Consider the following 24,324-nt stretch of genomic DNA (forward strand, 5'->3'; position numbering starts at 1 on the left):
TATATTTTCTTGGATTGGAAAAATGATTAAAAAATATGGGGCCCTGGCCAGTTTGGCTCAGCGGTTAGAGCTTGGGCCTGCGGTCCAGAGAGATCCGGGTTCGGTTTCCGCTGAGGGCGCGTGCCTCGGTTGCAGTTTGTCCCTGGCCCTGGTTGGGTTGCGCGGTGGCAGCCACTTGATGTGTCCCTTTCATTCGATGTTTCTCTCTCTCTCCTCCTCTCTCTCCCTCCCACTCTATCTGAACAAAAAAAAAAAAGGAAAAAGGAAAAAAAAAAAAATGGGAATGTGCCATTTTATTTATGCAGCTTAGACAAGTTTAAATGACCTCTTTATTTTTAAAAAATGTTAACCTGAACTACATAGAGAATAATGCCTGAGGAGCCAATGGGCAGCTCAGGAAGGAACAAATTCTTAAATTTGGGTACCAATTCCCTAACTTGATACAGGATTCTCACTAGCTATTAGAAAGCAGGCTGTTCCTATGAGATCCTTTGTAAGCAAAAATGGCGTAAAGCACAGAAGCAGTTACCATGAATTTATATGGAAGAAATTTTTGAGTGATCTTGGCCCCAAATTCAACACATGCACAATGTCTTTACCTCACTCACCAGGATTGAAATGCTCAATTACTCCAGTTTTATACTAAGTATAACACCTTACCAGCTCTCTTAGGCTCTTCTGATACCTTGGGATGCATCTTGCTAATGGATGTACAAAATAAATTTTGATAAAGCACAGATGCTCACAGACACTGTTCAAAGCTGTGTGGCTTGATGCTGACATGATGAATGCAGTTCCTGAGGAAGGAACTTGTGGGGCCACTGTTTTTTCTGGGGGTATTGCTACCTCTATAATGGGGCACTGAAAAACAAATGCTGAACCCTATTTTCATGTGTTTTTTGGTTTTTTGTAAAAGCAAAATTCCTTTGCAGATTTCTTTTGGTTATAGAAACAGGTACTAAGGTAGGTCTTTTGTAAAAGCAAAGTGTGGCAATGCACCTCAGTATGGGGTGCATAAAGGAGGCAACTGATCAATGTTTCTCATATGATGTTTCTCTCTCTCTAAAATCCATAAAACATATCCTCAGGTAAGGATTTTAAAAAAGGGAAAAAAAGACTTACATGGGGAATATGGAATGATAGAGTGGTCAAGGTACAAAGGTCCTTAAAAATAATTTAATATAACTTGACTCACATGGAGTGGAGACATATTCAGGCTCATGTTTCAGTTTTCAGCTAGAAATTGACATTGAGATGAATTAATGGAGTAAAGAGTGAGAAATTTGACATGAATAGTTAGGATATCTGAGGGGAGGTAGATGTGAATTCCAGAGGCCCAGTGAACATGAGAAAAAGCAGAAAAAGGGACCCTCCTTCCATGGGAGATTTGGAGAGAGAAGGACTTAAGAGATGGGACAAGCCAAAGACAGCGATCTAGGATGGTGTCTGTAATGAAAACCTTCTTCTTTTTGTCCCCTATGGAATCTTCAGCAAACTCTATATTTCTCACTAATGCAATTAGGTATTTGGGGGAGGGGGATGGTTAATGGAGGGAAATGAGAGGAGAACTGATTATTCAGTTACATTATAATTTTTTACTTGCATTAGAAATGCCTATGTAAGTTCATACATTTTTTTATCTTTATTGTTGAATGTATTACAGATGTTCATGATTTTCCCCCCATTGACCCCCTCCTCCCCACTCCCGCACCCCTCCCGCCTTTTCTCACACCGTTGTCTGTGTCCATTGGTTATGCATATAAGTTCTTTGGTTTATTTCTTCCCATCCCCCAAACCACCTTGTCTTTGAGGTTTGTCAGTCTAGCAACCAATTTGTACTTCTTAATCCCTTCACCTTTTTCACCCATTTCCCCAAACCCACTACCACCTGGCAACCAACAAAATGTTCTCTGTATCTATGAGAATGTTTCTGTTCTGTTCATTTTGTTTGTAGATTCAATTGTCGATAGATATGTATTCATCGCCATTTTGTTTGTTCGTATTTTTTATCTTTTTCTTCAAGAAGACCCTTCAGCATTTCATATAATAATGGTTTGGTGGTGATGAACTCCTTTAGCTTTTTCTTGTCTGGGAAAATCTTTATATGGCCATCGATTCTAAATGACAGCTTTGCAGGATAGAGTAATCTTGGTTGCAAGTTCTTGCTTTTCATCACTCTGAATATTCTTGCCACTCCCTTCTGGCCTGCAAAGTTTCTTTTGAGAAATCAGCTGACAACCTTATGGGAACTCCCTTGTAGGTAACTAACTGCTTTTCTCTTGCTGCTTTTAAGATTCTCTCTTTGTCTTGAACCTTTTGGCATTTTGATGTGTCTTGGTGTTCACCTTGGGGTTCATCTTGTTTGGGACTCTCTGTGCTTCCTGGACTTGTATATCTGTTTCCTTCACCAAGTTAGGGAAGTTTTCTGCCATTATTGTTTCAAACAAGTTTTCGATTTCTTGTTCTCTCTCTTCTCCTTCTGGCACCCCCAAGATGCGAATGTTGGCATGCTTGAAGTTGTCCCAGAGGCTCCTTACACTATCCTCATTTTTTTTGTATTCTTTTTTCTTTTTTCTGTTCTGATTGGGTGTTTTTTGCTTTCTTGTATTCCAAATCAATGGTTTGCTTCTTGGCTTTACCTACTCTACTATTGAATCTGTGTAAATTATTCTTTTCAGTTAGTGCCTCCTTCATTTCTGACTGTGCCTCCTTCATTTCCGACTGGTCTTTTTTAATGCTCTTGAGGCCCTCACTACGTTTATTGAGCATCTTTATGAGTAGTATTTTGAACTCAGCATCTGTTAGGTTGCTTATCTCCATTTCACTTTGTTCTCTTCCTGGAATTTTGTTCTTTTCTTTCATTTGGGACCCGTTTCTTTGTCTCCTCATTTTTGCTGCCTCTCTGTGTTTGTTTGTGTGTATTACTTAATGAGAAGTATGGGGCTATCTGAGACCAGATGCTGCTTATTTGAAAGAATTTAGGAAAACCTGAAGCAGGATCCAAGACAAGCCAATCATATGGTTAAGCAATTTGCAACAGCTTGGGTGGGCCTGAAAGTTGTGTGGGGCAGGGCCTCAGGGAATCACCAGGGCTGGGCGACCAGAGTGAGCTAAGTTGCTGGAATCCCAGATATGGTGGCTGTCTGCCACCCCAGGGAAGGGCTCACCAACGGAACAAAGGCCTCCGACAGCATATCTGTCCTGGAGAAGGCCGCCTCTCTAGCACTTGCTCCAGTGCCAAACAGCTCAGTTCTTCCCTGTATGTCTCTGTCACCCCTTGAGCTGCCTCCCCTCCAAGCTTAGAGGGAGTGAGTCTAATACATCCGTGCACATGCCCTTTAAGGAGCTGCCTGGGGCTCCAGCCACCTCTACCTCCCTGAGCGTCAGTTCCTCCTGGTTTTTCCAGCCAGAAGTTATGGGGACTTCTTTTCCTGGCACTATAACCCTGAGCAGGATTTCTGGTCTGGGATGGGGACCCCTCAGTCCTCAGGGAGGACCTTTCCAGCCAAAGTGTCCTCCTGATTTTTATCTGCCACACGTGGGTGTGGGACCAGCTAGTTCGCCTCTGCCTCTCCTACCAGTCTCGATGCAGCTGCTTCTTTAATTTCGTAGTTGTAGGACTTCCATTCAGCTTGATTTCAGACAGTTTTGAATGATGGTTGTTCTGTAGTTTAGTTGTAACTTTGATGTGGTTGTGGGAGGACGCGATACCATTTTTACCTACGCCGCCATCTTGACGGGAAGTCTAAAGTCTATTTTTTTAGGAGATAAAAAGATATCGTATGAAGATATATATTTAGTTATTGTCAAAATTAATTTCATTTAGACAATAACTTTATATCACTAATATTTAACTGTTTTATACTTGTATATACTTTATATATGTGTGTGTGTGTGTGTATATATATATATATATATATATAAGTTTAACCTTTTAATTGTCCTATAAAATGACAAAGGCAAGGTCATCATGTGCAAATTGAGTTTAATGAGTAAGTTAGATGTCTTTGGGTTTTGGAGTTTCTAGAGAAAATGTTAATAATTGTTCCTGTAATACTGTCTGCTACAGAAAATGAGTGCCTGTTCTTCCTTTTAAAAATTTAGATACATGTTTGAAGTTGCCAGAAGAAATCCTTACTTTTATGCCCCAGAGCTCCTTTGCTATACTCAACAATATAAAGGAGTTTTGACAGAATGTTGCAAAGCTGCTGATAGAGCTGCCTGCCTGGGACCAAAGGTATGTATGCCCCGGCAGAAGAACAGAGGAACCGGTTCAGACTGAAACCTCAGAGTTGGGACATCTATGGCTAGATGTAGGGAAGCTAAGTCTCTAATATAAACTTATTTACCTGGTCAAAAAAATGTTCCTTACTCTTATCTACCTCAAAGATTTTTCACCCTCTTAGAAGGACTGTGACATCCTCATTTCTCCTTCTATGTTTTGCCCACATGGATCTGATAGAGGGAATCACTGTGTCTGCGTCTAAATACACCTTCTCTTCTTCCACTATGACCAGACTGGTTTTTCCTCTAACCATGTAGCAAAATAATTCTTTGCCAATAGTGAGTACTTGGGAATTTACAGTATATCTTTAAAATTTAATTTTTATAATCTCATCTGAACTTATGAAGTGGTGTTTCATGTAAAATTTTTTTAATTTTATTTTTTCCCATCACCATTTATAGCCCCATATTCCCCCACACCTACCTGTCCCTGTCCCCCTACAATCACCGCACAGTTGTTTATGTCCATGGATTCTTTCTGTCTTTTTTGCTCATGTAGAATTTTAAAAATATTTCAAAATTATTTCTTTTTGCAGATGGATGACTTGCAGAGAAAATTACAGGTCTCTGCTTACAGAGAGAAATTCAAGTGCTCTACTCTTCAAAAGAGTGGAGAAAGTGCTTTGCAAAAATGGTATTTTAAATTTAGTGTTGTACTTTATAACATTGTGAATGATGATGGTTCAGTTGACAAAATTGTACATTTTTATTAACTTTTACACAGTGGTTTCATAAACATCTTTCTGGTTGACTAAAAAGTAGAAATGTAACAGAATTGAAAATCAGAGCATAAGTGACAACTTGTCATTATTTCTAATCATATTTTTTCAAGGTAGTAAAAAATTTAGGAGATACCTTTTTTTTTTTGTCATTCTAGAGCAGGTATTTAAACTACCATTTATTGATAAAGACTAGAGATCTTATTCTAATGGCCCTTGATTTTAATACAGTTGTAGTCATGGTCAGGTCTATTTAATTTTACCTCTCCTGGTCCCCTGCAATTATCTGAAACTGTCTGCTTCTTCCTTAATGTTCTGATAATTAAATTCAACTATCAACGTCACTTCTCATTTTGTACTAGCTTCAGCTCTGTTCCTAATTTCTTGTTTTTGCCCAGGTCTCTATTTTTATATTACCTCACTGGTTCTAGGAATATCCTCCAACATCTGAGCAAAGAAACGCCAGCCCGATCCCCAATCCCTCACTTGCTAGCCAGCAATTAATCAACCAAACAGAATATTAAATGAAAAAATAGACATTTTGCAAGGTTTCCAGAAACCATCATTTGAACTATCTTTGCCTCTTACTTCTATCATCTACATACCCAAATCAAAGAAATAAAGAAAATGACTGAAATGGGAAACAATGCTAATTTAAATCGGCTGTGACTGGTTTGGGAGAAGAAGTATCTTTTATCAGATTTAGTCAACTCTGAAATGATTTGTGAAAGCATGTGGATATTAGCCTTTTACATCTTGTCATGAGGTTTAGAGACCGTGCTGGGTCAATTTCTTGGTAAAAATATGTTAAACTCTCTAATTTAGAAAAGTTATTAAATTTATTTTCTCAGTGTACTTCAGAAGTCAGTAAGAAGGTGGTTTAATTGGTAAAAAAGGATCACTGGAGTTTGTAGGGCCCTTTCCAGTTTATAAAATGCTCTCATATGCATATCTAATTTGCTTCTCACCACAGTCCTTGGATATAGCACACTGTTGTGACTGCAGGGCTGATGCTCAGAGAGTCTAAGGAACTTGCCTAGGGTCACACTGCTAATTAGCACTGAAGTCAGATCTGGAAGTCAGATTTGGGCTCCAAACCTGATGCTTTTCAAGTGTCACCTCCTTTAGAATTCCTCTTTGATTTGTGATTTTGTGACTAGCTGACTTCTTTCTACCTGCCTCACACTCTGACAATGGATAATTCTGCCCTAAGCACACCTTTGCCCTAAGATAACAATTTAGTTTAGAACTAGCACTAAAATCAGAACTAATGAAATACAAATAATTTCTATATTTCATTTTGTCCTGAATTTTTGTTATAAGTAGTATTTTCCTAGTGCCTTCACAGAAAATATTGCATGTTAACAAAGTTTTCTTGGGGGATTTTTTTTTTAGGTTTGTAGTTCTCCTGACCCAGAAATTTGGCGGCGCTAGCTTTGAAACTGTTTCCACATTGGCGACAGATTTTACCAAAGTCCATAAGGAATGCTGCCATGGCGACCTGCTTGAGTGTGCAGATGACAGGGTAAGGATTCCTCAGTATTCTCTTTGGTAACTTTGCTTTGGTGACATGCTTCTGTTGCTGCGATGGATTTGTTTAGTATAAGTGGTGACAGCTGACAGTGAGTTGAAATTGTCTTCTGTGTCTAATATGCTCAACTCTATCTCTGCCTTGTGGCACTTTATTTTATTTTTTATTTATACACCTGGCTATCCCAGTCACAGAATGATCTGATCAATACACTCACTGGTTTGTAGCCCCTCCCAGTCACATTCTGAGAACAAAGGTTAAACTGATGTAGGACAGTTGCAAGGGTAGATTTCTACTAAGATTTTTTTTGGAGATGGGTAGAGTTGGTGATGAGCTGGTACCTGAAGAGACCTTTGGTAATTATATAATTTTTCTCAATATATTCTCCCTTAATATGCAAATTTTAGAATGATATCTCTTTCTTCAAAACCTGAACATATGAGCAAATAGAAATCTAATATCTCAGAATACTTTCTGGAAAAAATTTTTTAAACTTATCTTTATTGTTGAATGTATTACAGATGTCCCTCTTTTTTCCTCCCTTGACTTCCTCTTCCTCAATCCCACCCCACTACTGCTTTCCCCACACTATTGTTGGTATCCATTTGTTATGTATATATGCATATAAGTAATTTGGTTTCTCTCTTCCTGTCCCACCTCCCCACTTCCCTTTGAGGTTCATCAGTCTAACAACCAATTTGTACTTCCTAATCCTTTCATCTTTTTCACCCATAACTCCCATCTGGCAACCAACAAAAAGTTCTCTGTACCTATGAATCTCTTTCTGTTCTGCTTGCTCATTTTGTTTGTAGATTCAATTGTTGATAGATATGTATTTATTGCCATTCTATTGTTCATATTTTTAATCTTCTTCTTCAAGAAGACCTGTCAACATTTCATATAATACTGGTTTGTTGGTGATTATCTCCTTTAGCTTTTTCTTGTCTGGAAAACTCTTTATATGGCCATTGACTCTAAATGATAGCTTTGCAGGGTAGAGTTATCTTGGCTGTAGGTCTTTGCTTTTCATCACCTTAAATATTTCTTGCCACTCCCTCCTGGCTCGCATAGTTTCTTTTGAGAAATCAAGTGACAGACTTATGGGAGCTCCATTGTAGGTAACTAACTGCTTTTCTCTTGCTGCTTTTAAGAGTCTCTCTGTCTTTAACCTTTTGCATTTTGACAATGATGTGTCTTGTCGTGGACCTCTTTGGGTTCATCTTGTTTTGGACTCTCTGTGCTCCTTGGAATTGTATGTCTGTTTCCTTCATCAAGTTAGGCATGTTTTCTGTCACTATTTTTTCAAACAGGTTTTCAATTTCTTGCCCTCTCTCTTCTCCTTCTGGCACCTCCATGATGCGAATGCTGGCACTCTTGAAGTTGTCCCATAGGCTTCTTATACTATCCTCATTTTTTTGGATTCTTTTTTCTTTTTGCTGTTCTGACTGGATGTTTTTTGCTTCCTTATATTCCAAATTGATGGTTTGCTTCTTGGCTTCACCTACTCTACTATTGATTCCCTGTAAATTATTCTTTATTTCAGTTAGTGCATCCTTAATTTCTGACTGTTCCTTTATTATGCTCTTGAGGCCCTCAGTAAGATATTGAGCATTCTTATAAGCAGTGTTTTGAACTCTGCATCTGTTAGATTGCTTATCTCCATTTCATTTAGTTCTTTTTCTGGAGTTTTGTTCTGGGACATGTTTCTTTGTCTCCTCACTTTGGCCGCCTCCCTGTGTTTGTTTCTATGTATTAGGTAGAGTTGCTATGTCTCCTAGGCTTTCTAGGGTGGCCTGTTGTAGTAGGTGTCCTGTAGTGTCCAATAGCACAGCCTCCCTGATCACCCCAGCTGTGCCCTTAAGGTACACTCCTTGTGTGGACTGGATACCCTTCTGTTGTAATTGAGTCTTGATTGCTGTTGGCATGTCAATGGTAAAGTTTTACTCAGGCTGATCAGCTGCAAGGACTGGTTATGCCCACTAACCACCAACCTCTGACTACCTTGCATAATCAGCTGTGCAGGGGCCCACCACACAGAGCAAGACTTACTTCTGCAGGGCTCTGCTACCCCCTGAGTCTACTCCTTGAGTATGTCACTTGTGGAGGTGGTTGGGTGGTGGTGTTTTGATGTGGTCTGAAGCTATCCACTGGGTGTTGCTGGGTTTGGGGCAATGTCAGCCACTGCCTGTTTTCTACCCAGGGCCACCAGGCATAAGCTACAAAGCTGTTTGCTAATGGCTGCTTCTTGTGCTGGGCCTGGAGGTGCCCAGGCAAAGCCAAGCTATGAATCAAGGCTGGTTGCTTCTAGTGCCAGGCCTGGGGTCACTTAACAAGAGATATGAGGCTCAATGAGACCAGATGCTGCTTGTCTGAGAGATTTTAGGAAAATCTGAAGCAGGATCCAAAACAGGCCAATCCTATAGTAAAGCAATTGGTAACAGCTTGGGTGGGCCTGAAAGTTGGGTAAGACAGGGCCTCAAGGAATCACCCTGGCCGGGAAAATAGTGTGAGCCAGGTTGCTAGAGTCTCAGATATGGTGGCCGTCTGCCGGACTCATGGGGGAAGGGCTCACCAAATAAACAAATGCCTCCAATAGCACGTCTGTCCAGGAGAAAGCTGCCCTCGCCCCAATGCCAAACAACTCAGTTCTTCCTCGTATGTCTCTGGTGCCTTTCATGCTGCCTCCCCCATGTTGGAGCCTGGAGGGTGAAAGTCTGACTAAGTTAGTGCCGGGACCTTTTAAGAGAAGCTGCCTGAGGCTCCAGCAACCTCAGCCTCCCTCAGCCTCAGATTCCGCTGGTTTTTACAGCCAGAAGTTATGGGGATTCTTTTCCTGGCACTGGAACCCTGAGCTGGGCACCTGGTGTGGGACGGGGACCTCTCACTCCTCCGGGAGGACCTTCACAATCGATGTGTCCTCCTGATTTTTATCCATCACTGTGGATGTGGGACCAGACCGTCCGCACCTCCAACCCTCTGCCCCTCTGCCCCTCCTACCAGTCTCGATGTGGTTTCTTTAATTTCGCAGTTGTAGGACTTCCATTCAGCTTGATTTCAGGTGGCTCTGGCGGTTCTCAACCTGTGGGTCCCAACCCCTGTGGGGGTCGAACAATTCTTTCATAGGGGTTGCCTAAGACATAACAGTAGCAAAATTACAGTTATGAAGTAGCAACAAAAATAATTTTGTGGTTGGGGGTCACCACAACATGAGGAACTGTATTAAAAGGTCGTGGCATTAGGAAGGTTGAGAACAACTAAGATCATTCATAATTTAGTTGTAATTTTGATGTGGTTGTGGGAGGAGGTGAGACCGCGTTTACCTACGCCACCATGTTGACCGGAAATACTTTCTGGAAATTTTAAGGCAGATATTTTACATACATAAGTAGGGCCTGTGACTATGATCTTGACTAATTTTTCAAAAATTCCTCACACTTTATTCAGTTATTTTGTTTTAAAATACCTGCACTTAATGTGTGGAGTATTTGGAAAAAAAATACTGGCATGCATATATATATATATATATGTAATTTTTTATTTCCCATTTACATTTAATATTATTTTGTATTAGTTTCATATATATAGCATAATGGTTATAAAAGCATGTATTTTATTGTACTGAGTGGCCCTCCCATGTTTCAAGCACCCACCTTGCCCCAACAGAGTCATTACAATACTATTGACTATATTCCCTATGCTGTAATTTACATCTCTGTGACTATTCTGTAACTACAAATTTGTACTTCTTAATCCCTTCATCTTTTTCAACCAGCTCCCTAATGCTGGGTTTTAATTAAAAAACTTAATGCCTTAACAGTAGAAATATAAAATTAATAAGTAACTGATATGGGCCCCTGTAACTGACTAGTTTTTAATGAAGTGGAAATGTTTTAGTGGTTTTATCTGAGTCTCCAGGTTTAGGAGCACAGGCTGGAAATGTTCATAGCAGGCAGGTTGGTATGTATATGGTCTTAGAATATAATGGACATGTTCTGCCAACATAATCAAAGTCTGAAGAAAAAAATAGTGTGATGTCAATTTATGTTGAACAATTTTCATCAATTTGCTTACAGGGGGATCTTGCCAAGTATATGTGTCAAAATCAAGCACCAATCTCCACTAAATGGTCAGACTGCTGTACTAAGCTTGTGTTGGAAAAATCCCACTGCCTTGATACAGTGGCGAGTGATGAATTCAGTTGCTAACTTAGTCTCACTAACTGCTAATTTTGTTGAACATAAGGATGTTTGCAAAAACTATATGGAGGCAAAAGATGACTTCCTGGGCAAGTAAATGGATAAGGAATATTATTCTTTCATAGCTTTTTTATGTTCTGAGGATTCAGGGAAGAATTCTAGGATTTTATTTGGAGTTGACACAATATCTGCAATGCTTATTTATCTGTCCTTCTCTGAGCCTTTAAAACTTTGTGGAAAAATTAATTAGTTTTAAAATATATTCATAAAATAATACCTGCTCATGACAAAAGCTCAATCTATAAAGAAGAGTACAAAGCAATCAGTAGAAGTTTCTATCACCCCCACCCCCATTCCTTACTCCTTAGGAAATAGATCTAGAAACATTTTGTGTATACATAAATTCTATATACATATTATCATTATTGTTTTAAATCCTCATCTGAGGATATTTTTTTCTTTTTTTGTTTTAGATAAAGTAAGAGGGAGGGAGTGAGAAAAAGAGAAACATTGATGTGAGAGACACATTGATTGGTTGCCTCCTGCACAACCCTAACCTGGACAGGAGATTGAACCTGTAATCAAGGTATGTGCCCTTGACCAGGAATTGAACCCACGACTCTTGGGTCTGAGGGCTGACACTCTAACCACTGCGCCAAACTGGCCAGGGCCAAAGACTATTTCTTGGACTTACCATGACATAGATGTGTGAATATATGTAATGCATCTTTATATCCCTGTATCTATTTCTGTATCTATCTGACGGCAGCAGAGAGGTATAAAGAGAAGTCTGGAGTCTGCTACCAGGTGCTTTTATATTTATTTGTAAAGACCAGAAGTTCATTAGCATGGCAGGGCAGCATGCAGTTAAATGATAAATAAATAATTATATATAGTCAGTAAGTGGTGATAAACTTTGAATGTTTATTGTTGGATTATAATGGTATTCTGTGCACTTAAGACTATTTTATAAAATTATGTACCTTTCAAGATTCCACTCACAGATAGGAAAATAAAATATAAGAATATCTAGCCCTGGCCAGTTGCTCAGTGGTTAGAGCATTGGCCCATGCTCCAGAGAGACCTGGGTTTGGTTCCTGCTAAGGGCACGTACCTTTGTTGCAGTTTCTTTCCGGCCCCGCTTGGGGATTTGCGGGAGGCAGCCACTCGATGTGTCCTTTTCACGTTGATGTTTCTCTTTTTCTCTCACTTCCTCTATCTCCCTCCCACTCTATCTGAACAAAAGTGGAAAGGTGTCCTCGGGTGAAGAAAAAAAAGAATATCTATCTTTCTATCATTTATCGCACAATTACTATATCCCAGACAGTGTGTGTTATGCATAAATTATGTCATGTTTCTTACAATCCACCTTATGAGAAAAATCCTATTATTATCTTCATTCTAAAGAGGAGGAAGCTAAGGTTCTGATAAATTGCGTAAGGTGCTATAGTAAAACAAGTGTTAGAGCAAGGATTTGAATGACAGTAGCTTTAACTCTGAATCCCAGGCCTTTTCCACCAAGCTTTACTTGCATGGGTTTAGTCAAATTGAGACTTTTGCAATATGAATTACTCATGTGGTTAGTTAGGTGATTGCTTTTAATTTTTCGTTCAACTAAGTCTATTTTATTTTCACCTTAATGTGGTTTTTGTATGAGTACTCAAAAAGCCATTCTGACTACTCTGTCTCATTGCTGCTGAGACTGGAGAGGTGCTGCGCCACCGATGATGCTCATGCATGCTATTCCAAAGCGGTAGGTTTCTCAGAGGAAAAGTACAATGCAGCCCTTTGACTGGTGATTCCAATGATAAGAAAGAAAAATAATGCCAGAATACATGGTGTTATATAGTACAATGGAGACATTCTCTTGAGATATTTTCAATTTTATGCTCTTAAACATTCTAGGAAAAATGGTCTCAACAAAAACGGTTAATAAAACCTAGAATTGTCTAGAAAGAAAGGACTCAAAAAGAACAATTTCTTATTTCACAAAATCTTGACCATGACTTTATTGAAAAAAATTTATTTTCTTTATTGATTTTAGAAAGAGAGGAAATGAAAAAGAAAAGGAGAGAGAGATAGAAACATTGATGAGAGAGAACCTTGATTGGCCACCTACTGCATGCTCCCCACTGGGGATTTGGCCCACAACCTGGGCATGTGCCCTGACTGGGAATCAAACCGGTGCCCTCTTGATGCATGGGTCAAGCTCAACCACTGACCCACACTGGCCAGGGGAGCCTGAATATTCTTAATCACTTATACTATACAGTTTGGATGTACTGTGACAGATTTAGAGTCAAAAGCCCATTTACATGGCTTTGGGCAGAAAAATAAAGGATCTCATTCTGCATATAGAGGTAAAAAATAGCCTGCATCTGGTCTTCATGTGTAATCCTGTAAATACAATTCTTTTATCTTTTAGTTTGATGAACTTAAACGTCTTGTGGATGAGCCACAGGAATTAGTCAAAAAATGTAAAGTTTATGAACAACTTGGAGAGTATGGCTTCCAAAATGTGTACGTATTTTTGTTTTTGACTCTTTTTTTCTTGATCAATTTGTAATTTTTAAGACTTAACACACACATAGATATATTATTCAGAAAAATCTACTAATATATATATGAAGTAGATTTTATTATATATCTATGTGTGTGTATATATATCACCTATCATAGAACTTTCAATCATGAAAATAAAGTATATATTTCTAATTCCTCTTCATCAAGAAAGACTGGAGAGTGAGAGATAACATAGTTGATGGGTTGAAGAGACCTATATTTGAATGCAGTTAAAAAAATTAGATTCTTGACACTGGGAAGGAAAATCCTAAATCTTGGGATATAGGAACTAAGGATGCCCTTTGAAGGTTAAAGAGAATTTAGTGGACAAAACACAGCAATCCTTTCCAGAGCAGGAAATAGTTGGCCTTGTAAAACCGTAGCTCAAGAAGTACTATAATGTATAATTTGATAGACTAATGTCCTGATCCAATGGAGCCTTAATTATGGAGGTACAGACATGAAGGGACACATTATTAGGTAGATAATTAGTGTTCAGCTTACACGTCAGCTCTTTTCTAACTCTGGATGCTGGGAATAACAATAATGAACAATTCTCTTCCCTTGAGTAGATTACAGTTATACATCGACTTTTAATGGTGATTGGAGTTCTTAATATAGGCTTGTTACATGCTTGATATCATTCCAGTTTGGTGCATATTTTATTTCTTTTTATTTAATCCTTGCATCATCCATATTGAGTCTGGTATATGTCCTCCCATTTTATAGATAAGAAAAATTCATCCATATCTTTCAAATTTAGCACAGTGCTAATATATGGGGAGGGCTAAAGTAGGTTTATAGTTGAGTATGTGAAATACAGAATTAAGAAAAAAAACTATAGTAATAATAACCTGCATGTCTTTTTCTACATGAACAACTATAAGCTTTCTTCAGCCCACCCCTGCATATTAAGTTATCAGTAGATTTTATTGAATAAAAGAAGCACTTAATAAATACATTAATGTTACTGAAATAGTATGCTCAGTCAAGAATCCTATGATTATACAGCTCAGGTGGAATTCAAAGTTAGGCTCAACTAGTTGCTTTGGATAAAGTCTTCCCCCAGACCGCCCCACAAACATAAAGATGGAGATAATTTTATGAATAGAAAATCATTGTAATTGATTTTGTCTAAGTGTTCTCTGCTTTACCTACTATGTTAGAAAAAATAGTTTCTTGCCTGGCTGAAAACATGTGGATTGTTTTGTTACAGTCTCTTAGTTCATTACACCAAGAACTAAGGTGCTCCCCAAGTGTCAGCTCCAACCCTTGTGGAGGTCTCAAGAAACCTAGAAAGAGTAGGAAGCAAGTGTTGTAAACCTCCAAAGGCACAAAGAATGGGTTGTGCTGATGACTATGTGAGTCTTTTAAAATGTAATAAATCAGTAATGATGAATTTTTAAATTAATTTATTTCTGTCACAGATGTTTTCCCCCTCACCCCAATAATAATGATGATTTTTTTGCCTTTAGATATTTACAAAGCTAACTTTCATAAGCAGGAGTGAACTAAGGTGTGTGTGTGTGTATGTGTGTGTGTGTTGTGTGTGGTAGTAGCAGCCAGGAATTGGTGATCACCTACCTTATCCTGACTATCAGAATGAGGATTTGGATAAGATCCTGAAGGTGATAAATTGTTTTGAAAAAATTTCATAAATTTTTAATGTCTCATCCTGGCATGTAAAACTTTTTTTTTTTTACCTTTTTGGGGATCCTTCCCTTAATGTACCAGTAAAGTAATTCCAACACATACCTTAGGATTCATCTCAAATTGTTTTAATTAATTATTTTCTCAAATGACTTATTCTAAAAATGTAGACATCTAAAAGAGAAAAGCCTTTTAAACATCCCTTATTATTTTAGTAAGCAAGCAAATAATTGCCTCAAGTTCACATCAAATTCAGTGCTGTTAGTTAAAATTCAACACTTCTGTTGGTCTGTTGGAAAGTAGATGTTCAAGGAAAACGTTTCATTATGTTTCTTTTGTATTTCTGTACACCCTGTTCTTCAGCTGTCCATGGTCCTGATCACATTGTGCATGGCTCACGAGAAGACACCAGTGAGAGAGAGTTACCAAATGCTGCACGGTCATTTGTGAACAGACGGCCATGCTTTTCTGCCCTGGAAGCTGATGATACCTATGTTCCCAAAGAATTTAATGCTGAAACATTCACCTTCCATGCAGACGTATGCACACTTCCTGAGACCAAGCAACAAGTCAAGAAGCAAACGTGAGGAGTATTCCATTACTGCATGTGTTTGTAATCGTGATAGTCTAATAAATGGGTAACTTTTTCTGAAGTAGTGGTTATATTCCCTATTTAAGTATTGGCCTTGTTAAGGTGATAAAGGTGTCAAAAAGAAAATGGATAGGTTTCTGTTTTGTTATCAAAACAAACAAGAACAACCACAAAACAATATTCTAATTTCGCCTAGAAATCATTCAGAATAATCTTATGGATAAAGGCTGCAGTAGAATTACAACTTTGGACAGTTCCAGTAGCAGAAACTGAAAATTAATGCATTCATTTTTCAAATTGCAAATTAGTAGAAATCTTAGAAGAATTTATTTCTAGGCATAAATGATTGTTTAAGTTTGTTCTATGGCACCCCCCGGCAAGACAAACTTCGAAGATGTAACTTTTGAGAATGGAATTTGGAAGAAAAACATCCAGAAATAAAATTCTGAGGCTTGACTCCCTATTGCTGTTACAAGGGGGTTAGAAATGCAACATAAAGTTGCTATTGTGTCTGGTGGGTTCTGGTCTTGGCCATTGAATTAAGAGTGATATTACAAACGATTGTGCTCACACAACTTTCTGTAGCACTGTTGTCTGTGCAGATGTAAATGAAAGAGAACCACCAGCTCCCGCGAGTTTGGATCACCCTGTATTCCATGGCCTCTGCACTATCCATTTTGAATGGGCCAAATTTCAAAGACCAAATATATAAATTCTCAGATTAGAAACATTTACATGGATTCCAAGATAATAAAGCTTATAAGGATTATTTTTAGGACTTAAATTGGTATAAATTTTGATATGGCATACACTTTTAAAAATTTGAATAATTTAAAAATGCAATTACATAATTCTTTGCAAAGATTTAACTGGAAAGAGATTTATTGATACTATACATATTGAGCAATTTACATTGATGATTTTATTTGATCCTTCCACTGGCTCAAATGGAGGTAGATTTTATTCTCCTCATTATGCACATGAGAATACTGAAGTTTATGGCTAAGCCTTGCCCTCAAACTCAGAGTTGCTTGGCTCCAAGACTTATAATCTCAAAGAGCAGCACTACTGACTTCACTACCTCCATTTTTCTTTCTTTCTTTTTTTTTTGTCCTCACCCAAGGACACTTTTCCATTTTTTGTTCAGATAGAATGGGTGGGAGAGAGAGGAAGAGAGAGAAAAACATTGACGTGAAAGGGACACATCGAGTGGCTGCCACCCACACGACCAACCAGGGCCGGGGACAAACTGCAACCGAGGTACGTGTCCTTAGTGGGAACCGAACCTGGGTCTCTCTGGACCTCAGGCCGACGCTCTAACCGCTGAGCCAAACTGGTCAGGGCTCATTTTTCTTTATGGGAGTAACCTTTTCCTTGTTTTGTTTTTATTTAAATGCAGTGCACTTGCAGAGCTGTTGAAACACAAACCCAAAGCAACTGAGGAACAACTGAAAACTGTTGTAGGGGATTTCACAACTTTTCTACAGAAGTGCTGCTCAGCTGCTGACAAAGAGGCCTGCTTTGCTGAAGAGGTGCTGGGGCCACCTTTATTTTAATTTCCATGGTGTCCTTTGTTGTTGCTTGATCAGACTAGGGCTCAGGGCTCTCTATATCTGAAGGACCCTACATGTGAGATAGAAATCTTATTCTACATTCAGTTGTCTAAAAAAATGACTTAAAGTAGGTCTTTTCTTTTTAATCTCCTGCTGTACTGAAGTATATTATTAAACATTTGTAATATATGTTCTGTTTGCAAAGTTAGATCATTTATGAAAACAGACAAAAATATTCCGATGTTCTGAAATCTTTGGTAGAGACATCACTAAACCTAAACATTAACTTATTTAAGCATTTTTTATAAAATTTGCTGGTTTGTGATTTAGTTCAGTCTGAATGCTTGATTTCCCAGGAGAGTGGGAAAGTTTATATTTAAATGTCTGAGTTATTTACTATTTTTTGCTAAGACTTGACAGTAATGTTTTTATTCCTTTGATGGCAATGGGTGTCAGTAATTTTCATTCTAGAGATAATAGTACTAAGCTGTAATGAAAGGATGTGAAGCATGGAAAATTACTTTGTAATCATCAATGGCTGTATAAATGTTCATTTTTATCCTAATAATGATGCTAATAAATCTACCAAATCTGTAATTTCTTTGTATTCAGGGCCCAAAACTTGTTGCTTCAAGTCAAGCTGTCTTTGCCTAAAAACAACACAATTACAAGCATCTCAGGTAACTATCCTCTGGATTTTCTTTGAACAATTATTGTAATAGTTAGTATTAAAATAGCTAATAGGAACCGTATGGACTAGTGCCAATCACTGTTTTCAGGTCCTTGTATATATTAACATGTTTAATTCTCAAAATAGCTGACTGAGTTGAGTTCTGTTATTATTCCTGTATTTCAGATGGAGAAATGAAAGCACAGATTAAAACATAGGCTAATAGTTTTCTCAAGGGTCATCCAGCTGGTGGGCGTTGAAATCACAATTCAAAATTCAAACTGAAGCTTGATAGTTAATCACTGACCTGTTCTGCCCTAATGTGACACAGAAGACAGAACCATTGATGTAAGCAATAATACACAGTTGATTGCTTCAGTTATTAGGATAGACCATATGCATTTTCTTGGTTAAAAGAAAAAGATATCACAAGGTTCAACCTAATAGCTCAATAGCAAATTAGCAAATTCATGTCATTGTAGAATAATATAGATTTACTTTATATGAACTTCTACTTAATAGTAAATAATCTGCTATTAAGTTTTCAATGTGTCAACATGCTGAGTTTTAATTGAGTTTCTTTTCTTAGGACAAAAAGGCCCACTGCAAAATTTGGATGTTTAACCATAAACATGTTTTTTCCATTTGGTTGTAACATTTTGGGCAATATTTAAAAATAGAATATACATTCTTTTTTATAAAAAACAAGTTGTCCAATGATTTTTTAAGCATAAATCACTTTTATATTTTCCAAACTGATCCTGATGCTTATTCTATTAATAGACTTTAATTTACTCTTTGCCCACATAATACTTACCTATTGTGTGTTTGGACAAGGAAGCAACTTTATATCTGCAAATTTGGAGTTTCGTGCCGTGACAAGATTTGGTTGTCTCAAAATGTGCTTTGTTTAAGTTCCTAAATGGCAAGATTTTCTTCCTATGGTCTAACTTGGAGAAGACACCTTGTTTGTTTGTAATTAGTGTAGGTAAGAAACAGGTGTTTAAGTGAATGACTCTGAGGAGTGATAATGAAAGCTCGTGACTTTGAAGCCTGAGGAGTATGATGCCATCAGTGATGAAGAGAGCACTTTACAATGCTTATTGATGTGTCCTCTCCTCTAGCTCAGTGGAAGAATTCAGCAGCCACAAATCTAGGGCAAGCTTGAGTTATTACTGGCGAAAATTGCAAATTGTAGAAGGACAGTCCAAGCAATTTGACGTTCATTTAACTAGATTTGAAAAATACATGCCATTTTATAAATGGTACTTATATTTGTCCTTTTGTCTTTCAGCTTAACCTGGGAGAAAGAAAGAAAGAAAGACTCAAAACTTATTTTTCTCTTTTTCCTTATCTTTGGGGTAAAATCAGCAGCCATTCCAAGAAACCATATTTTGAAAAATATTTTCCTTCCTTTTTTTGTGCTGCAGTTAATAAAAACATTTAAAAAATCTAATATAATGGTTCAGGACTGTTATTTATTTATTTATCTTTATTTTTTTTTATCCTCACCCGAGGACATTTTTCCTTTTTTTGTTCAGGTAGAGTGGGAGGGAGAGAGAGGAACAGAGAGAGAGAGAGAGAAACATCGATGTGAAAGGAACACATCGAGTGGCTGCCACCCGCACAACCGACCAGGGCCGGGGACAAACTGCAACCGAGGTACGCGCCCTTAGCGGGAACCAAACCCCGGTCTCTCCGGACCACAGGCCGACGCTCTAACCGCTGAGCCAAACCGGCCAGGGCTTTTAAACTATTTTTTTTTTTTATCCTCACCCAAGGATATTTTTCCATTTTTTGTACAGATAGAATGGGAAGGAGAGAGTGAGAAACATCGACGTGAAGGGACACATCGAGTGGCTGCCACCCGCACGACCAACCAGGGCCGGGGACAAACTGCAACCGAAGTACGTGCCCTTAGCGGGAACCGAACCCAGGTCTCTCCGGACTGCAGGCCGACGCTCTAACCGCTGAGCCAAACTGGCCAGGGCAGGACTGTTATTTTTTAAAAAAAAAATAGTTGCCATCCTGAGTAGGTTTTGTGAAAGTATTGCTGTTTTCTTTTTTCTCTCTTCAGTGGAGGAATTCTAGTTCCTAATTGGCTAATTTAACAACAACTAGAACAACAACAACAACAAATTGATACTCTTCACAGTTGTGGATCATGAACATTTACATATGAGTCATGCTTTCTAACAACAACAACAACAACAACAACGAATCGATACTCTTCACAGTTGTGGATTATGAACATTTACATATGAGTCATGCTTTCTTACAAAGCCATTGTAATCAAAACAGCCTGATTCCTGCACAAGAACAGGCCACACAGATCAATGGAACAGAACAAAGAACCCAGAAATCGATTCAAAATAATATTCAAAGGAGGCATGAGCATACAATAGAGAAAAGATTGTCTCTTCAATAAATGGTGTTGGGAGAATTGCACAGCTACATCCCCCCCAAAAATGCAACTAGACCACAAACTTACACTATACACAAGAATAAACTCAACATGGATATAAGACTTAAATGTAACTCGTGAGACCATAAAAATCGTAGAAGAAAATTTAGGCAGAACAATCACAGACATTATACATAGCGGAATTTTCAATGATACATTGCCTAGGGCAAGGGAAACAAAGAAAAATAAATAAATGGAAATCAAAAAGCTTCTGCACAGCCAAAGAAACCAGCATGAAAATGAAAAGATAACCCACTCTCTGGGAGAACATATCTGCCAATGATACATTAGATAAGTGGTTAATATCCAAAATATATAGAGCACTCATTCAATTCAACAAAAGGAAGACAGACAATACAATTAAAAAATGGGCAAAGGAACTGAATAAACACTTCTCCAAAAAGGACATACAAATGGCCAGGAAACATCTGAAAAATGCTCAACATCCCTTCATCAGAGAGATGTGAATTAAAATGACTATGAAATATTACCCACACCTGCCAGAATGTTGACCATCAACAAATTCTTAAACAAGAGGTGCTGATGAGTTGTGGAGAAAATGGTACCCTAGTACACTGCTGGTAGGAATGCAGACACTGGAAAACAGTTGGATGCTTCTTCAAAAATTTAAAAATGAAAATGCTATTTGACTCAGTGATTCCACTTCTAGGAATATATCCTAAGAAGCCCGAAACATCAATTAGAAAGAAAATATATACCCCTATGTTTATATTTACAATAGCTAAGATCTGGAAACAGCCCAAGTGTCCATCAGTAGATGAGTAGATAAAAAAAACTGTGGTACATTTATACAATGGAATAGTATGCAGCTGTAAAAATGAAAGATCTCTTATCCTTGATTCAACATGGAAGGACCTGCAGAGTATTATGCTGAGTGAAACAACCTAGTCAGAGAAAGACAAGTACCACATGATCTCACTTATTTATGGAACATCATGAACAAAATAAGCTGTTGACCAAAATAGAGCCAAAGTCATGAAACAGACTAACAGACCTCAGAGAAATAAGGGGTGGGAAGAGATAAACTAAAGAACTTATATGCATATATGCACAAACAATTAACACAAACAATACATTGGGGAAAGCAGGAGGTTTGGGGGGGGGGGAAATGGGTGGCCTCTTTAGTACTTTTTACAAAAAAAATTATCTATCACAAAATTATATAACACTGGACAAGGGAGAAGAGTTGGAAGTTGAGTGGGTGGGAAACAGATGATGGCTAAGAATTTACTTGAGCTTAAACAGGGCTGGAGACACCTAAGTCAACTGTAGCAACAAATCCCAGGTAAGGCACCTTTAGAGTTTTGATATTATGTCTGAAGGATGGTGGAACCTCAGATAGTCAGTAGTGTAGGCAAGTTCATTGAAGTGGGTGGGAAATACCAAGTGATGGCTCACTTTGAACTGGGAACAAAAATATGTCCAAATATTGTAGCATTTCTGTTAGGGGGATTGGACAAGTAGGATAAAGAATTGTCTTTAGACTCAAAATGTTGAATTTCCTGGAACTAGACTGGTCTAGTTAGTCTAATCAATGCTGGAGATTAAAGCTAGAACCCTAAGCCTTGGAGAGGACTAAGGTAAACTATAGAGAAAATGTAGTGATGCATAACTAAATGAGTTCTGTCTTTTGGCCCAGGCAGTGCAGAACACAGATATAAGGAGACATCACTGTTGTGCCAGCTATGGGTAGCTTAGGGAGAAAAAATGGAAAGAGGGAAGTCATTAACACTTTATTTATTTATTTTTAAATATTATTTCTTTATTGATTCTAGAGAGAGAGGAAAGGAGAAGAAGAGGGATAGAAACAATGAGAGAGAACATCAGCTGGTTGCCTCCTGGATGTCCCAGGTGGGGATTTGGCCCACAACATGGGCATGTGCCTTGAACGAGAATCAACCGGGGACCTCTTGGTGCATGGGTCGACGCTCAACCACTGAGTCACACAAGCCGGACCACTTTATTCTCTTGAGTTCTTTCAGTCTCTGTACCACTTTTGTTATGTTTTTTTTAAAAAAAAATTTGCATAATGTAGAATTGAAGAATAATTCAACTTTTAAATCATATTTATTGAATAGTATTTTATTGGCATATCTCAACTCTATCCAGCACTCAAACATACAAAAACGCTAAAACATACTGTGTTTAACATATGTGGTCCAACACTAATTATCTATTCCTACTCTAAAATAAGCAGGCATAAATAGAACCATGGAATTAATTAAAGAACTAATACCTGTAGTGCCAGATTTTACTATCAGATAAAAAATTTTTGTTGAGGGATTCACTTTTGTGAGTCAACTCTGTGATCCACACAGATGGCCAAAAATATTTGACTTGGCAAATTCTGTGTTTTATGATAATTTGAATTATTATGACTTCAGGCAGACCATGTGTTCTTCAGTTCTTCACAATCCTTACAACTGCCTACTGATGGTTCTTCACTGCTACATTTTAAAAATCTGTTTGGTCACTGAATATGATTTTCATTATTATGGTAGACCTTTGACATATTTTTAGAAATATATCTAGAGGTTTGGCCCAGCGTACTCTAGTAGCAGACTTCAAGGAAGAGAAGACCAAGTTGCACAGATGTGGTTAATAGCTCCATCACTACTTAAGGGACATGTTCTCCACACACCAGCTTCATAGCCTATGTACCAGGTTCATAGGTATGAGTAAAATATTGTAAGTTACTACAGGCTGTAGGTTTGTTTGTTACTTTGGTTCTCATCTTTATACATTATTTTCCAAGGAGACTTATTTTTAAAGAACAGCTTTAGATTTACAGAAGACATTCCAGAGTTTGCATAAATCCCACACCTAGTTTCCACTATTATTCACAGCTTACATTAGCAGGGTACATTTATTATAATTAATTCATTAAAATTGATACATTATTGTTATGTACTGAAGGTTCTCCCCCTCATGCTCCAAATTCATAGGTAGAAATTCTAACCACCAATGAGACCTTTGGAAGGAAATTAGTTCATAAGAATGGAACCCTCTTGAATGGGAAGAGACATGAGTGCTTGCTCAGGCTCTCTGTCTTCTGTCATATGAAGTTACAACCAGTAGTTGGTGGACTGCATCTGGGAAGAGGATCTTCACTAGGACCTCACCATGCTGGAATGGATTTCTATCCTCCAGAACTATAAGAAACAAATGTCTGTTGTTTATAGGCCACACAGTCTATGGGACTTTTTTTTATAGCAACTCAAACTGACTAAGACCATTAATATTAACCAAACTCCATACTTTATTCAGATTTTCATATTTCACTTAATGTCCTCTTTTTCTGTTATCAATCCAGATTACACTCCATTTAGTTGGCATGTCTCCTTCAGCTCTTCTTAGGTGTAACAGTTTCTCAGAATTTCTTTGTTTAAGGTGACTTTGACATTTTTGAGGAGCACTTATTTTTTGTAGAATGACTCACTACTAGAATTTATTTGATGCTTTTCTCCTGATTAGACCAAGATCATGGATTTTCAGGAGGAAGACCACAAAGGAAAAGCCATTTTCATTACGTCATTACATTCTATCAATATGATTTATCACTGTTGATGTTGGCCTTAGCTAACTTAGTGTTTTTCAGGCTTCTCTACTGTTAAGTTACTCTTCCTCTTCCCCATTCCATACTGCATGTTTTGGAAAGAAAACCCTATGGGAAGTCCACACTTCACAAGTCCACAGTTATGCCCCACCTCCTTGAGGAAGGAGGTGGGGCATAACTGTGTAAATCATTTGGAATTCTTCTTCATGGGAGATTTATTTATTCTTTTCCATTTATTTATTTACCCCAGTATCTATTTATGGACTCATAAATGTTCACTTTATATTTTGTGTTATAATATACTACTTTATTTATTTTGTCCTCAAGTTGTTCCATTTTGGGTGATTGTTCCATGTTTAGTTTGCTCCTGTCCATTTTGACATACTCCCATTAGTTTATTCAGAGTGAGGAACTTTTTTTTTTTTTTTTTTTTGTGGTACGTGCCCCTAGCAGGAACCAAACCCGGGTCTCTCTGGTCTGCAGGCCGACGCTCAACCGCTGAGCCAAACTGGCCAGGGCGGAGGCA

The 24,324-nt window shown here is 38.0% G+C and overlaps 1 pseudogene; it reads left to right on the forward strand.

Moving 5' to 3' along the window:
• Positions 1-503: 503 nt before the first annotated feature.
• Positions 504-17,741, forward strand: LOC118626007 (annotated as a pseudogene).
• Positions 17,742-24,324: the final 6,583 nt, after the last annotated feature.

The sequence above is a fragment of the Molossus molossus genome, unplaced genomic scaffold, assembly GCF_014108415.1.
Source record: "Molossus molossus isolate mMolMol1 unplaced genomic scaffold, mMolMol1.p scaffold_m16_p_1, whole genome shotgun sequence".
Classification (NCBI taxonomy): Eukaryota; Metazoa; Chordata; class Mammalia; order Chiroptera; family Molossidae; genus Molossus; species Molossus molossus.